The sequence below is a fragment of the Heterocephalus glaber genome, unplaced genomic scaffold (genome assembly GCF_053883595.1).
Source record: "Heterocephalus glaber isolate CG9 unplaced genomic scaffold, H.glaber_assembly_v1.0 deba00001463, whole genome shotgun sequence".
Taxonomy (NCBI): Eukaryota; Metazoa; Chordata; class Mammalia; order Rodentia; family Bathyergidae; genus Heterocephalus; species Heterocephalus glaber.
Window position 1 is genome coordinate 5,052,845 of NW_028258310.1, and position 16,666 is coordinate 5,069,510.

At 38.7% G+C, this 16,666-nt stretch overlaps 1 pseudogene; it reads right to left on the reverse strand.

The window, feature by feature from the left end:
• Positions 1-2,379: 2,379 nt before the first annotated feature.
• Positions 2,380-3,704, reverse strand: LOC101712067 (serine/threonine-protein phosphatase 2A 65 kDa regulatory subunit A beta isoform pseudogene; annotated as a pseudogene).
• Between the last annotated feature and the right edge of the window lie 12,962 nt (positions 3,705-16,666).

Below are 16,666 nucleotides of genomic sequence, written 5' to 3' on the forward strand. Positions count from 1 at the left end.
AAGCACGGCGCCACTGAGCTACATCCCTGGCATATTTGTAAGAATTTTATAAATTCCTCATCCTATGCCAATATCAAGCCCTGGCAGTTCCAAGTACTGAATCTTAGACCTGACACTTTTCTTGTGTAACTTTGATTTCTGAGGTTGTAACCACTTATTAGGCAAAACAGAAACAATTTGGTATTTTGAAAAATCCTATAAATCTTCCTGACATCACTGACATGACTCTAATTTTAATCTTTTTCATACCCATAAAGACTAGAAAGTGAAGCATACTCATTTTAAGACTTAGGCTTTGTGATGGTAAATGTAGTTATTTCCCTGACAGTCTTCAAAATTTAGTCTTTAAACTTAATATGGTCTACTTGGGCTGGGAGTGTAGCTCAGCAGTAGGGAACATGCTTAGCGTGGAGCCCCAGGTCCAATCCCCAGTATATAACAGATACAAAAATACATTATTTTTCTAAGAATCTTCAGTATTGTCGTCAGAGTTGAAACAGTAAAGATATTGCAAATTTTAATCTAAATTTTATGTGAAAATTAAAAAATCTCTGCAACCCTTTGCATTTTCATAGCAATGAGTATTTGCTAAATCTAGCACCCTCTCTGACATTTTACATTTTTTTCTCTGACATTTTAAAAGATAATTTGTCTGTCTGCTATGAAAAGATACAACCTGTGCCTGAAAACATTAGATTGTCTTGAATTGGAAATACAGGTTTACCAAGAGTGGTTAGATGATTCATGCTGTTGCTAGAAGATGTCCCAGAGGGCATTTCAGAAAGCAAAAGGAATCGCTTCTCGGCCTTTTGGCTAAGATCAAGTGCAGAAAGCAAAAGGAGAGTTTAGCAATACCTCATGTGAAAATTATTTAGGGAATGCAGCCAGCAGTTCTATCAGTGTACACCCATTTAGAAGTTTCCACCAAAAGAAGAAAGAAAGAAAGCCAGTGTGAACTTGGCCTGCAGTAACAGAAAGGTGTTAGTGACACTTGCTCTACCCAGAAATATGGCATTTAGTGCAGGCTGCTGCATCTTACAAGAAAAAAAGACAACTGCAAAGAACTCAAGGAATGAAAGGCCCTGGACTTGGACTAATCTGAACACTTTGAAAAGAGATATCTCAGCTGGGTGTGCTGGCAAATGCCTGTAATCCCAGCACTCTGGGGAGGCTGAGGCAAAAGGATCAAAAGTTCAAGCCCAGGGTCAGGGATGTACTTCAGCGGCACGGCACCTGCCTGGTAAGCATGAGGTCCTGAGTTCAATCCCCAGTACCAAAAAAAAAAGAGTTCAAACCCAGCCAGAACAGTGTAGTGATTTACCATGACCCTGTCTCAAAAACCCTGGTATAGAACAGAAAGAGAAAGAAAGAGAGAGAGAGAGAGAGAGAGAGAGAGAGAGAGAGAGAGAGAGAGAGAGAGAGAGAGAGAGAGAGAGAGAGGAAAGAAAGAAAGAAAGAAAGAAAGAAAGAAAGAAAGAAAGAAAGAAAGAAAAGAAAAGAGAAATGTGTTATGCTAACTGCCTTTCAATTTTTAAAGGATAATTTGTGGAAGATTGGGCCTAGTCTATATGACCTTAGGCTCAAGAACTTAGACCACAGAATAGGTATTCCAGGGAAAAAAAGTTTGGCTTCACTTTCAAAATACCATGTTATTAATGTTTTCTAAGCACAGAATAAGCTGCTTCAGAAAATAGAGAATCCTAGTCTCCAGATCTACCGAAACAGGCTGGATGACTCTTGGCAAAGAGATTTAAACATTGGACGTATCTTTAATGAGATGATCTTTAAAGCCATCCCTAATATCCAATGGGAAAATTCCAGTATTTCAGGGCAAACATGTATATCCTCTTCAAAATGTTACTGAGGTATTCCATATGGTATCTGGGGTGCAAGCAATGTCTCTTACTTGCCTACCCTGAGATTACCAACAGCAATGTCTATTCAGTCTATTCCTAGGGCTCTCTCTGCTAAGATGCTAGGAATACCCCAAAGTGCTTCTTCATTTTAAGGGGTAGTCCTGCTTGCTCCTGTCTCACTGCTGGACCCAAGACTCAGATGCTCACCCTACACTCCTCACTCCTGCCTTAGGAACGTTCATCTCTAAAGACCTTTGGTCAAGAATAGAAGGAACCAGGGCCTGGGATTTAGCTCAGTGGTTCCGGCACCTGCTTTGCAAGCACAAGGACCCGAGTTCGATCCCCATACCAAAAAGAAAAAAAGAATAGAAGGAACCAGGGCCAGGCATTTAGCTCAGTAGTACTGCACCTGCTTGGTAAATGATAGGTCCTGAGTTCAATCCCCAATACTGAAAAAAAATAAAAAAATAAAAAGAGTAGAAGGAACCATCATGCTGGTGTTGCTGCCCAAAGGGAGGACTTCTCACTCAGCATCAGGCAAGAGACAGAACAGTCAGAGCCTCCTGGGCAAAGTATTTGACATCCACATCCTGGTCCTGGGTCAGCTTCTCCAGGATGGGCTTGACTTCACTCTGGAGAGTGCTGTTGTCCAGGATGGGGCCTATCTTCTGTAAGGACTTGGCCACATTGAAGTGGACATTGGCCACCAGGTCCCCAGCCATATGCAGGACTGTGGGCAGCATGTGCTTGGTAATGTCCTGCCCACAGACTTCCGACAACACATTGATATTGATGCAGAAGTGTGTGGTTATGCAGTGCAGGTAGCTGGGGTCTCCAGACATGGCCAAGACCTTGGGAATGATAGTGCCATGGGCCTACTCCTTCCCAAACTTCTCCACCAACTTCTTCAGGTTGCTGGTGGCTGCTTCGCCTATGGCATAGATATATAGACATGATCCACTAGCCAGGCCATGCACAATGATTTGAGTTTCTCATGGAAGAATTCCACTCCCAGGTGCCCAGCCAGCAGAGGCATGTACTTGATGATAGCGAGCCTTACCTGCCACTTGGCATCCTCAGCCAGCTCCACAATGGCAGGGAGAAGGGACTGTAAGAGCTGCTGGATGCTGATAACCTTGTTCACACAGTCCAGGTTGAAGATGATGTTCAGCCGCACTTCAGGGCACTCATCCTTCAGCTGAGCCAGAAAGAGGGGCAAGAGGTGCTTGATGGTGTTATCTTTGCCCAAGATGGGTGAGAAGCCCATGATAACCAAGGCCAGGGTGGACTTGATGTGTTGGTTGGCATCTGACACCAGCTCCTTGATGCAGGGCAAGATCTGGGTCATGAGCACATTCTCCCCGACAGTCGGTGGAGAGATTTTCACAGAACTCTTTGACCTTGTGGGAGGCAGTGGCCCTCACCTCATCCTCACAGTCCTTCATCAGGTTCTGGAAGGAAGGGACCAGGTCTGTCTTGGTGATCACAGGCTCCACTGTTTTCTGGAGCTCTGTGAACTTATTGGTCACCATGTAGCGGACTCGTCAGGACTTGTCCTCAGCAGTGTGGCACAGGGTGGGCATCACCAGGGCCTCCCGGTCCTCCTGGGGCAGGAGTTGGGCGATGTTCATGCACACCTGCACTGCTAGCAGCTTCACCGAGTCCTGCTCATCAGAGGCCAGGTTGGAGAACATGGGGATGATCTTGTTCTTGACGTTGTCCAGCTCCACCACCTTGGCGAACTCCCCCAGCTTGGATCCTGTGGCCCACAGCACCATGGGGGTGTCGTCTGAGCACAGGTTCAAAAGTACTGTCAAAGCCCTGCCTTCACAGCACTGGACGTGCTGGGGTAGCAGATGGAGAAGAGGCCGCGGGCTGAGGTGCGGAAGGTGAACCAGTCGCCACCCACCAGTTGGTTCACAAGCAGCACGAAGTGGGCCTCCAGGTCTGAGGGCTAGTGCTGGTGAGAGATGACCCACAAGGACTCCACTGCCTTGTCCTGCACCACCGTCTCCTCCACTGTGGCCAGTGACTCCAGGGGTGGCAGCAGTCAGTGCACGTACTCCAGGCCTCCCACCAGAGTGGTGAAGGTTCCCAGCTGTTCCACCAGTGCCAAGAGGACCTCATCCTCATTGCAGATGGTGTCTGTTAGGAAGGGCAGGAGCTCGATTTGGGTCCTTTCAACCCCTAGGGCCAAGGCAATGGTGGACAGCTTCTTGATGCTATTGGGGCACAGCTGCCTATCCTCCAGGGGCCACTCGGAGCCCCTGCCAACTTCTGAGCCCTCTGCTCCCCTCTCGGCCTGCCGACCCCACCCAAGCCCAGTGACCCAGACCTGTACATCCTGGTCCTATTACTGTTCAAGGCTTCTGCTTCTGCTTTAGCAGTTATAACAGAACCTCCCTCATGAGGCACTTGTGAAAATGAAATGCCGTGATCTAGGAATAGGGCTTAGAGAATAGGGAACATTCAATAAATTGTGGCTATTAACTAGATGCTTCCTGGGAGGATCTCTGGTAATTCCCACCTAAATAAGAGGCTTTATACTAAAACTCAGGTTAGTAATTTAGAGGGTAATCTTACATACTACCTAATTATCTCCTTTTCCTTTATTGACATCTGCAGGACTGATTGTCTTTTTCTCTCACTTTCCTTTAGTATTCAAATACATGAATATCCTCGTACCCTAAGGAGACTTCTGAAATCACAGGAAAAATAAGACTAAGATCATCTTCAAAATATCTTTTTGATCTGGATCTCTCCACACCCAGATCTCACATTCTGTGTCTTAGCGTCTTTTCTCATTGCTTGGACAAAAATATCTGACATTCGGAAGTTAAAGAAGGAAAAGTTTATTTTAGCTCACAGTTTGTAGAGGTTTCAGTCCATAGTTGGCTAGTTCCGAGGCAGGGTGGCGCATGGTAGAGGGACATCACAGAAGAGAAACAGCCCATGGCAGGGCAGGCAGAAGGCAGCAGCAAAGCAGAGAGGCCCCCTTTCCTTCTGCATTCCATCCAGGCTACAAGCCTATTGGTTGGTGTCACCCACACCCAAAGTGAGTCTTCTGTCTTCAGTAAATCCATTCAGCCACACCCAGAACTATATTAGACCAGTTAGTGGACCAATCCAGTACCATACACCCTTAATCCCAGTATCACACACCTATCATCCAGCCAACTCAGAAAAGCCCCACCTATGAGTTCATGAAGCTTTGGGGGAACATTTAGGCACAACACCCTGTCCCATAGAACAAAGCCTTTGTAAGGGCTTGTCCAATATCTGCTTTGAGTGTGCTTTGGTTGCCTTGAAATTCCATGCCCATATGGCCTTGAGGAACTCATTTTCTTTCTTTTTTATTAATTATAATTTTTATTAGTACTTGTTTGTGGTACATAATTATGTTCATCATGGGGAGTTGGTTCATGTATTAACACATTTTAATTCTCTTTTCATCTCCTTCTCTTCCATTACCGCTCTCCCCTCATCTCTCTGTCCACTTCCCTTTTGCAAAAGATCTATTTGCCTGTTTCCTATCGTCAGTCTTTTATTTTGCTCTTTAATTTATTTATTTTGGGTTTCTCATATAAGAGAAATCATGTAATATTTAAGCTTTTTTGCCTGATTTATTTCACTTAATATTATGGTCTCACAGTGTATCCATTTTCCTACAAATGGCTCAAGTTTATCCTTCTTTATGGTAGAGTAGTGCTGCATTGTATATAAATGTCACATTTTCTTTGCTATTCATCTGTTGATAGACATGTAGGCCATTTCTAAGATTTAGCTACCATATTATAAGTTGTGCTGTTATAAACATAAGTATGCATGCATCATTGAAATATGGTGTCTTTAACTATTTCAGAAAGATACCTAGGAGGAAAATAACAGAGCTGAATGAAATTTCTATGTTTAATTTTTTGAGGCATCTCCATACTGATATTCATAATGGTTGTATTAGTATTTGGTCAAAAATGAAAACGTGAAATGAAATGTATTCCACTAAAACTGCAGAAACATTCCTTTTTCACTGTAGTCTTACCAGCACTTGTTATTAATTTCTTGATTATAGCCTTTCTTTTACTGACTTCTTTTATTTGTACTTCTTCTGAAAAGTGTTTATTAATTTCAGTTGTCTATTTTTTAAATTAGGTCTTTCTTTTAGGGAAGTCTATTTTTAAAAAGTTTTTTTATATATTCTGGATTAGTCCTCTGTCAAATGAATAGCTGGCAAAATATTTTTCCCATCTTGTAGGTTGTCTCTTCACTCTGTTGGTTATTTCCATTGCTGTGCAGAAGATTTTTCTTTCTTTTTTTTTTATGAGCCATTATTTTTAACATTCCAGCATTTTATTTTATCGGTGCATTTTATTTTATTTTATTTATTATTATTTCGGGGGGATTGAGACCGGGTCTTCTTATATGGTTCAGGCTGGCCTTGAAATCACTATGTATTCCAGGATGGCCTTGAACTAAGGGTGATCCTCCTGCCTCAGCATCTGGAGTGCTGAGATTACAGGCATGCACCACCACACCCAGCTTACTGGTACATTTTAGACATATATAATGATCACATTCATCATAGAGAATTTGTATTTGTACATGATATATCTGGCTTCTTTTTTTCCCATTCTCCTCCCCTCCCTTCAATTCCTCTTCCCCTCTTTGTTTACAAAAACTTTATTTCCATTTTTCCCTTGTCCCTTCTTTCCTTCCCCCTTTGTTCCCCCTCTCATTTGAACATTTTCTTCTCATTTCCCAATATTTTTTATACATTTTTTTTTTTTTTTTGGTTCCAGAGATCGAACTCGGGTCCTTGCGCTTGCACAGCAGGTGACAAAACTGTTTTATACATTTTGATCCTTATTTATACTGTCAGTTTCTCATAACAGAGAAACAATGAGGTATTTAAATATGTGTCCAATTTATTTCACTCATGAATATAGTCTCAAGGTGTGTGGAGAAGATTTTTAATTTGATATAATCCTATTTGTTGATGTTTGATATTATTTCTTATACAATAAGGGTTCTGTTCAGAAAGTCCTTGCCAATGCCTGTGTCTTCAAGTTTTACCTATATTATCTTCCAGTAGATTAAGTGTTTCTATTTTTTTAAGTGTTTCTATTTTAACATTTAGATCTTCGATCCATTTTGATTTTAGTTTAATATATGGTGAGAAATAGAGGTCTAGATTCCATCTTCTGCATGTGCATAGCCAGTTTTCCTAGCACCATTTGATAAAGAAGCCCTCTTTCCTCCAGTATATATGTTCTTGGCCTACCTGTCAAAAATCAGATGGCTGAATGTACCTGGGGTTATTTCTGCATTCTCTTTTCTGTTCTCTTGAGCCACATTTCAATTTTTGTCCCAATACCATGCATTTTTTTGTTTTGGTTGTTTGTTTCTGGGTTGTTTTTTGTCACTGCAAATGTAACTTTGTAATGTAACTTGAAATCTGGGATTGTGACGTCTCCTGTTCTGCTCTTGTTGCCCAGGCCTGCTTTTGCTATTGTGGATCTCTTCTGGTTCCACGTGAATTTTAGGATCCCCCCAACTCAACTAATTCTATGAGAAGTGCTGCTGGTATTTTTATTGGGATTGCAGTGAATCTGTGTATCAGTTTTGAAAGTATGATCATTTTGACAATATTGATTCGGCCGATCCAAGAACAAGAGATATCTTTTCATTTTCTGATGTCCTTTTTGATCTCCTTTTTCAGAGTGCTGTGGTTTTTGTTATAGAGGTCTTTCACTTCCTTCACTGCATTAATTCATGAGTATTTAATTTTTCTTGATGCTATTGAGAATGGAATTATTTTCCTAATTTCTTTTCTTAGTGAGTTCATTATTGGTATATAGGAATGCTACTAATTTTTGTGTGTGGATTTTGTATCCTGCTATATTATTGAATTTGGTTATTAATTCTAGGAGTCTTGGTGGAATTTTTTGGATCTTCTACGTAGAAAATAATGATAATTTGACTTCATCCTTTCCTATACAAGTTACTTTTATTTTTTTTTCTTGATAACTGCTTTGGCTAATGTTTCAACTACTATATTGAACAAGAGTGGTGATCATGGACATCTTTATCCTGTTCCTGATTTGATTGATTGTTTCTTTGAGACAGGGTCTCACTATGTAATTCAGGCTGGCCTTGAGCTCACTTTGTGGCCGAGGATGGCCTTGAACTCATGATGATCCTCATGCCTCAGCCTCCCAAGTACTGGAATTAGAGATGCATGCTGCCACAGCCAGCCTATTCCTGATTTTAGGGGGAAAGCTTTCAGCTTTTCCCCATTTAATACAATGTTGGCAGTAGGTTTGTCATGCATGGCTTGACACTGAGATACTCTCTTTCTATACATATTTTCTTCCGGGTTTTTATCATGAGTGGATGTTGGATTTTGTCAAAGGCTTTTTCCATGTCTATTGAGATGATCGTGCGATTTTGTTCTTTCTTCTGTTTTTATGATGTGTTACATTTATTGATTTGCATATGACAAACCATCTTTACATCCCTGGGATGAAGCCTACTTAGTCATGTTTCATGATCTTTTTAATGATTTTTTGCATTCTGTTTGCCAGTAACTTGTTGAGTAATTATGTTCATTAAAGAGATTGGTCTGTAGTTCTCTTTTATAGTTGTGTTCTTGTCTGATTTTGGAATCAGGGTAGGACATACCCTTTCCATTTCAAAGACTTTGGGAGGTATTGGCATTAGATTTTCCTTGGCGCAGTTATAAAATTCAGCAGTGAATCCAGTGGGTCCTGGGCTTTTATTCATTCGTAGGTTTTTTAATACTGCTTCATTTCCATTTCCTGTTATTAAATTATTCAGAGTGTTTATATCTTTGTTTCCATTTGGTTGTTCATATGTATCTAGGGCTTCATCCATTTTTTTCTGGATTCTCCAATTTATTGAAGTGCAGTTTTTTTGAAGTAGTTACTAATAATCTGGATTTCAGGAGTTTCCATTGTGATTGCATCTTTTTCATTTTTAATTACATTGATTAGAGTCTTTCCTGTTTTGGTAAGATTGGCTAAGTGTTTGTCTACTTTGTTTATTCTTTCAAAGAAAAAAACTCTTCAATTCATTGATTCTTTGTAATTTTTTGTCTCAATTTCATTAATTTCCACTCTGATCTTTAAAATTTTCTTCCTTGTACTACCTTTGCATTGGGATTATTCTTGTTTTTCTAGGATCTTGAGGTGTGTCATTAGGTTGTTTATTTGGACTTGCTCTATTTTTGTGATGTGGGTGATCACAGCTATAAACTTCTCTCTTAGAACTGCTTTCATTATATCCCATAGGTTGTGATATATTTTACTGGAATTATCATTTGGTTCAAGGAAGTTTGTAATTTTGGGGGGTTTTTTGCAGTACCAGGTATCGAACTCAGGACCTTGCACCTGCAAGGCAGGCAACAGTGCCACTGAGCTAAATCCCCAGCCCAAGGAAGTTTGTAATTTCTTCCTTGACCTTTTTCTGTAACCCATTGATTATCCAATATTGTACTGTTGAATTTCCATGTGTTTGTATAGTTTATGTGATTTCCTTTTTTTTTTTTTTTGGTACCGGGGATCGAACTTGGGTCCTTGGGCTTGCAAGGCAGGCAGCAGAACCACTGAGCTAAATCCCCGGCCGAAGTTTATGTGATTTCTTTTCCATTGATTTCTGGTTACACTATGATCTGATAATACGCATGGGAATATTTTGATTCTTTTGCATTTACTTAACTATGCCTTATGGGCCAGTATATTTTGGAGAAAGTTCCATGTGCTGCTGAGAAGAATGTGTCTTGGAGTGTTGTGGATTGAGAACTCTAAAAATATCACTTCAGTCTATTTATTTGAAGGTTGGATTCAAATATGATATTCTTTTCTTTCTTTTTTTTTTTTTTGCTACTGGGAATTGAACTCAGGACCTCACGCTTGCGAGGCAGGTGGAGGAACCACTGAGCTAAATCCCTGACCCGCCTTTCTTGATTTTTTAATTTAATTGGTCTATATGTGATAGTATGGTATTGAGTTCTCCCTCTATTTGTATTGATGTTTACCAGTTCTTTTATGTCTAGTAATGTTTATGAAGTTGGGCGTGCTGGTATTTGGTGCATGTATTTTATAATCACTATCTCTACCTGTTGAATTGTTCTTTTGCCAATATTTCTTGACTTTCTTTTCCTCTTATGATCAGTTTTGGCTGGAAGTCTACTTTGTTTGTTTGTTTGTTTGTTTGTTTGTTTTGGTACTGGGGATCGAACTTGGGACCTTGTGCTTGCGAGGCAGGCAGCAGAACCACTGAGCTAAATCCCTGGCCCTCTACTTTGAAAATAGAATAGCTACTCTGCTTATTTTCAGGGCTCCCATTGCGTGGAATATTGTTTTTCATGTTTTGATTTTTAGTCGATGAATTTTTTTTTTTTTGGTACCGGGGATGGAACTCAGGTCCTTGCGCTTGTGAGGCAGGTGGCGGAACCACTGAGCTAAATCCGCAGCCCTAGTCTACGAATTTTTTTATGAAATGCATTTCTTGTATACAACATCTTGTTGGGTTTTGTTTTTTCATACATTCTGCCAATCTGTGTATTTTGACTGAGCAGTTCAAATCACTCACATTGAGAGGTATTGACTTATTTCTGTCATTGCATTATTTTCCTGTTTCTGTTTCCTCTTTTTTCCCCTTTTGCTTAACTGTTCACCCTGCCTGACATATTCATTCCATTTTTGGCACTCATTTCCATTTTTGGCATTATTGACTTCATTGCTTCTTTTTCTTTTCTTTTTTCGAGACAGGGTCTCACTTTGTAGTTCTGGCTGGCTCTGAACTCACTGTGTAGCCCAGGCTGGCCTCGAACTCATGGCAATCCTCCTGCCTCAGCCTCCTGAGTGCTGGGATCATGGACATGTGCCACCATGCCTGGCTTAACTTCATTGTTTCTTTCTAGCATAACCTTGAGAATGTTTGGAGTGCTATTTTGGTGGTCATAAATTTCTTAAGGTCTTCTTTCAGGAAAAGATCTCATTTCTTCATCAATTCTGAAAGTTAGATTTCGAGTATATATCAGGCTGGGTTGGAAGTTGTTTTCTTTTAGGGCTTGAAACATTGTACTCCAAGCTTTCCTGGACTTTAAGGTTTGTGTTGAGAAGTCTGCTGTAACGTTATAATGTGTTTACCTTTTTAAGTGATTTTTTGCTTTTCTCTAACAGCTTTTAAAATCTGTTCTCGTGCTGGACTCCTGGGATTTTGACTATGATGTGTTGGGAAGGTGTTCTTTTCTGATCATGGCTATTTGAGGTTCTACCCCACTTTTCTGTTAAATTCTTCCCCTTTATTTGGAAAGACTTCTGCTGTTATTTCAGTAGACAGTTTTTTTAATGCCATTTGTGCTGTCTTCTGATTTTTCACTAATGCCATTTTATCTTAGATTAGTCTTCTTTATGTCATCTAGAAGCTGTTGTATCCATTTTTCATATTCTCTTGTTGTTTTTAAGGTGTCTCTTAGAGTCACTGCCATCAACCCTATCTTCTAGTTTTGATGCTCTGGACTCACAGTGGTCACTTCTGTTGCCCATACTTTCGATAGAATTTTTAATTTCTGAGATTTATTTCATATGTTTTCAGCACTACAATTCTTTGTTAAACTGGTCATTCATGTTTTGTATCATTTTGTTTAGCTCAGCTAATTTATCAGAGTGTCCTGTGAACGCGCTGAACATTTTGTTTATTAAGTCTATTATCTGTTTTGTTATATCTTCTCTGAGCTTGCTGAGCACCTTATTGATTACTTTTTTATCTCCTCTTTTATCATTTTAATTAATTCAGCTGTGTGGTTTTTTATTTCCTCCCAACTAATGCCCCATGGATTAATTTTGGGGGAGTTGAGAGTTTGGAAGGCATTTTGTTACCTTCTTATGTTTCTTTTTACTTTTCTTTTTGGGTTTTTTTCTGTGTGTGTGCTGAGGTTTGTGGGTTGACTATTGTGGAAAGATTTTTTGCTAGTATTGGGACCACTTTAGATAGTGTCTGGTTTTCATTGACATATTCTAAGTGTGGCTAAGTATAGGATTTTGTCCTGTCCTTAGATCTGACTACCTCTGTTAATTTGGGAGAAAAGGATGCAGTGTAATTGGACCAGCACTCAATTCTCCAAGAGTGGATCAAAGTGTTATTAAGGACACAAAGATAATCCAGATATTGGCCTATAGGCAAAACCAATTAATAACAACAACAATGCCACCCTGGCAATAGCAACAATATTAGAGTCAAGACAAAGTGAATATTGACATACCATAAGAAAAATAACGTACTAATCTTAATCATAGAAAATAAATTTATAAATTATAGTATAAACACAAAGACAAACAAAATATTGACATATCCACTAAATGCAACAACTGTACTTTCAATAACAACAGAAAAGAATTCAGCAGTAATAGCATGTACTTGATAAGGATTTATAAAATAAATAAAGGAATCTGATGCTGTCAAAAAACTAAAATTAACACCCAGGGAATTGTCTCAGTGGTACCACTGCCTGCCTCACAAGCGCAAGGTCTTGAGGTCGATCCCTGATACCAAAAAAATAAAATAAAATAATAAAATTAACAAAATATCAAAAGATTAATAAAACTTAATGGCTGTACTAGTAAAGATAGATGGGGTGGAGAACAGGAGAATGAAAGAAGTGATAGTTTAAAATAAAGAAAAGAAAAATGAGGAGAGAAAAGTGAAATAAAGGATGTTATTAAGGAATAAAAGAAAATTAATATAATTAGGTAAAAGTAACAGAAAACAACAAACAAGTAAAATAAGAAAAACAAGAGAGCAAAGAAAACAAAAAGAAGAAAAAAACCCAAAAATTAAAAGGGGAAAAAAATAAGTGAAGAAAAGAAACAAACACTCAAGCCTCCAAAAACCAAAAAAAAAAAGAGTCCAAAAATTTTCTCTTTACTTTTGAATGAGTGATTTCTTTCCTGGGTCTACAGTCTTGGAATCTGGTAGATATGAGGAAAGAATAGTGAATCTCTGCTAAGAACTAATTTGTTTTCACACTCACTTTTCTTTGTATGAATCCTGGATCCTACCCTGGAGCCATTGCCCCCCTCAGGGCTTCCCTGAGATATATCCTGGTCTCTGGGAGCTGGAGTCAGCCTTCCAGGCTGCTTCATTCCTTCCTCTGCACTGTGCTCTGTTTCTCTGTCTTCTCCAATTTCTTGTCTTCCTGTGGCTCCCTCCCAATTCCTAGAGATGCACCTCTTCCCTTCTCTTTACCAGTTGTCTTCAGGGTTGGAAAGGGATGAATCTTAAGACTATAATGCTAAATGAAATAATTCATCACAAAAGGTAAAATATCACAAGGTATCTCTCAGAGATCCCAAATATAATTTAAAAAGCAAAATAAGAATGACTTCCAGGAAGATGGAAGAATGGTGTGCAGCAGAGGAAAAAACCAGCCTCTCTTGAGATTTGGTGTCCAGCTGCTGGAATATAGCAATGTGAGGAGGTCAAGGAGCCAAGTTCAAGCCAGCAAAAAGCACAGTCAGTGTCCTGGATGAACAAATTGGGTTCCATTCCCAAAGCCAGACACCAGCCAGAACTCTAGCAGACCTAAAGGTGCAGGGTTGTTGAGATTATTCATTACACAGCCATAAATATATGGCTGGCTTAGTGGGATTAATCAATATAGATTCAGGCTCTGTTTGCCCAATTTGCCTACCAATTACACCAGAGACATACTTTGAAGTGGAATCTTTTTCTTTTTTGTTTTTGTTTTGTTTTCTTTTTTCTTGACTGTTTGTTCTTTTTTATATGAGTGTGTGCATTGTTTCTAGTTTTGTTGTTGTTGTTTTGTTCTGCTCTGTTCTTGTTTACATGACTTCCTTTGCTCTTTTCCTCTTGTCATCTCTACCAGTTTCCCTAAATTTGCATAATCTTCCTTTGTCCTCCAACCTTGTCTCTAAATTTTTCTTCTTCTTCTATTTCTCTATTTTTCCCCCCCAATTTCTTTTAAATTTTCTCCCCTGAGGGTAAAATCACCATATTGAGGGCATATTTACTGTATACAATTGTCTGGTTTGTTTTAGATTTTAACCACAAATATATTTCATATGGTTAAAGGCAGCAAGTCAATACTTACCATAGTTTGTCCTTTTCTAGGCTGTGTTTCATGCTATCATTATTGCTGACTGTATTACTTTAGCCAAGGAGACATAATTGTTTTAATCAGTTGTTCTCTGTGGTATGCCAAGACTGAGATTGCCTGAGGGTTGTAAACAATACTATACACAAGTGACAAAGAAACTGGCAGCTAGGCCAAATAGGCAGCAACTTCTCATCCCCAATAAATTAAAGGGGATAGGATCTTGCAACAGACTCAAAACCCAAAAGCCAGCTGCACTGGGAAGACATCTCTGAGAAGTAGTCATTTCCTAAGTGTTCTAAATACTTGCCATAAGTAATTTACAGGCATCAACCCAAGTTGGGTGTGGTGGTGCACACTTGTAATCCTAGCATGTGAGAGGCTGAGGCAGGAGGACTGCCATGAGTTCAAGGCTAACCTGGGCTACACAGTGAGTTCAAAGCCAGCTTTATCTACATAGCAAGACCCTGTCTCAAAAAACAACAAAAAACTCTCCCTATAAGCATCAATCAAGGAATTAAACTGAAAAAAAAAAAAAGAATGGAAGAAAATTAGAAGACAATTAAGCAAGTTGCAACCCCAGACTTCCAACTCACCAAAGGCAAACCCAGTGAAAGTGAGGTGGAACAATTCAAAAACCACACATCTGAACTCTCTGAAGTGGTAAAAGTGGAAGTAACAAAGAAGATGAATGAGACTCTAGAAAAAAATCAAATCAGAAATAATTTCTCAGATAATTACAGAGGTGGTGACCATAATGTAAGACTTGGTTAGTGACTCTAGAGCAAATATAGATTAAAAAAAATAAAGGAGCTTAGGAAAATGATGGAAATCATAAATGCCAACATAGGAAAGAAATGGAATTCATGAAACAGATTCAAACACATATCCAGGAGATTAAAAATTCCACTGAAAGTATACACAGCAGAACTGAACCAACGTGAGGACAGAATATCAGATATAGAAGGCAAGATTGAAGTTCAGAATCATGAAAAGAAAAATTTCTTAAAAATAGCAAAGGACTACAAAAAAACATCAATCCAACAGTTTCTAGGTGATGCAAGGAAGAATAACAGAAAATTTATTGGAGTTCATGAAAAAGGAAGTGATAGTGCAAATAACATTTAAAAAACCTATTTAGAGAAGTAATGGCAGAAAACTTACCAAGCATGACAAAAGAAGTTGACATACAAAAAACAAAAAAAAGAATTTGACATACAGATAAGTGAAATATATAGCACTACAATTAGCCACAATTAAAAAAAAAATCTACACCAAGGGATATAGTAGTTAAGATTCCAGAAATTCAACACAAGAATAGAATATAAAAGCTGTTAAAGAAAAGAAACAAATTAAAAGGAAAGCCCATCAGAATCACAATAGACTTCTCAACACAAACCCTCAAGTTAAGGAAAGCTTGAAGTATTTCAAGCCGTAAAAGTAAACAAGCTCCAACCCAGATTGATGTACCCTAAAAACTATCTTTCAAAATTGATGGAGATTGGGCTGGGGATTTAGCTCAGCGGTTCTGCTGCCTGCTTTGTAAGTCCAACATCCCAAGTTCGATACCCAGTACTTGCCCCAAAATGATGGAGAAATAAGATACTTACATGACAAAGAACATCCGAAGAAATTCATGACCACCAAACCAGTACTCCCAAATGTTCTGTAGGACATTCTAGAAAGAGATAACAAGGACTACAAATCCATGAACTCCAACAGAATGAATCCACAAGGAAAGTCAAGAAATTAAACAGAGGGGAAATAAAGAGAACCAATAACAAGAAAATAACATGACTAGGATAAGTCAATACATATCAGTTATAACCATCAATATAAATGGTCTCAATTCACCAATCAAAAGAAACAGACTGGCAGAATAGATTAAGAAGCAAGATCCAACAATATGCTGCATGCAAAAAAGACATTAACTCCAAAAGAAATTCACAGACTGAAAGTTGAAGAATGGAAAACAATACTCCATGCAACAGGAACCTGGAAAAAAGCAAAGGTAGCTATTCTATTTTCAGACAAAGTAGATTTCAAACCAGGACTCATTAAGAATGTTACTGCACCCTTGTAAAGGGAATAATCCAAGAGGAAGAGATAACAATCATAAATATACATGGACTAAATGCCAATATACCCAACTATATAAAACAAATATTAATGGACATGAAAAATCAAATAAGCACTAATACAGTTGTAATGGGGGACCTCAATATCCCTCTGTCATAAATACACACATCAACTAGACAAAAAATTAACAAAGAAATATCAGAACTGAGCCAAACTTTTGAACAAATGGACTTAGTAGATGTCTACAGATGTCTATCACCCTTCAACATCAGATAGAGATTCTTCTCAGGTACACATGGGACATTCTCCAAAATAGGCCACATACTAGCTCATTGACCATTCTTAAGTAAATGTAAAGGAATTGAAATTATCCCATGCATATTATCAGACTCAGATCCATGCAATTAGTACTGAAGAGAGCAAAATCACAACAGATCCTGCAGAAATCCAGAAGATCAACCATACCTACTTTAAGAACATGTAATCTAATAAGATGGAAAATACAGAAGGAATGGCCAGATTCTTAGATATATAAGAATTACTAAAGCTAAATCAAAAGATATAAAAATGATACATAAAGCAATATCAGTCAAGA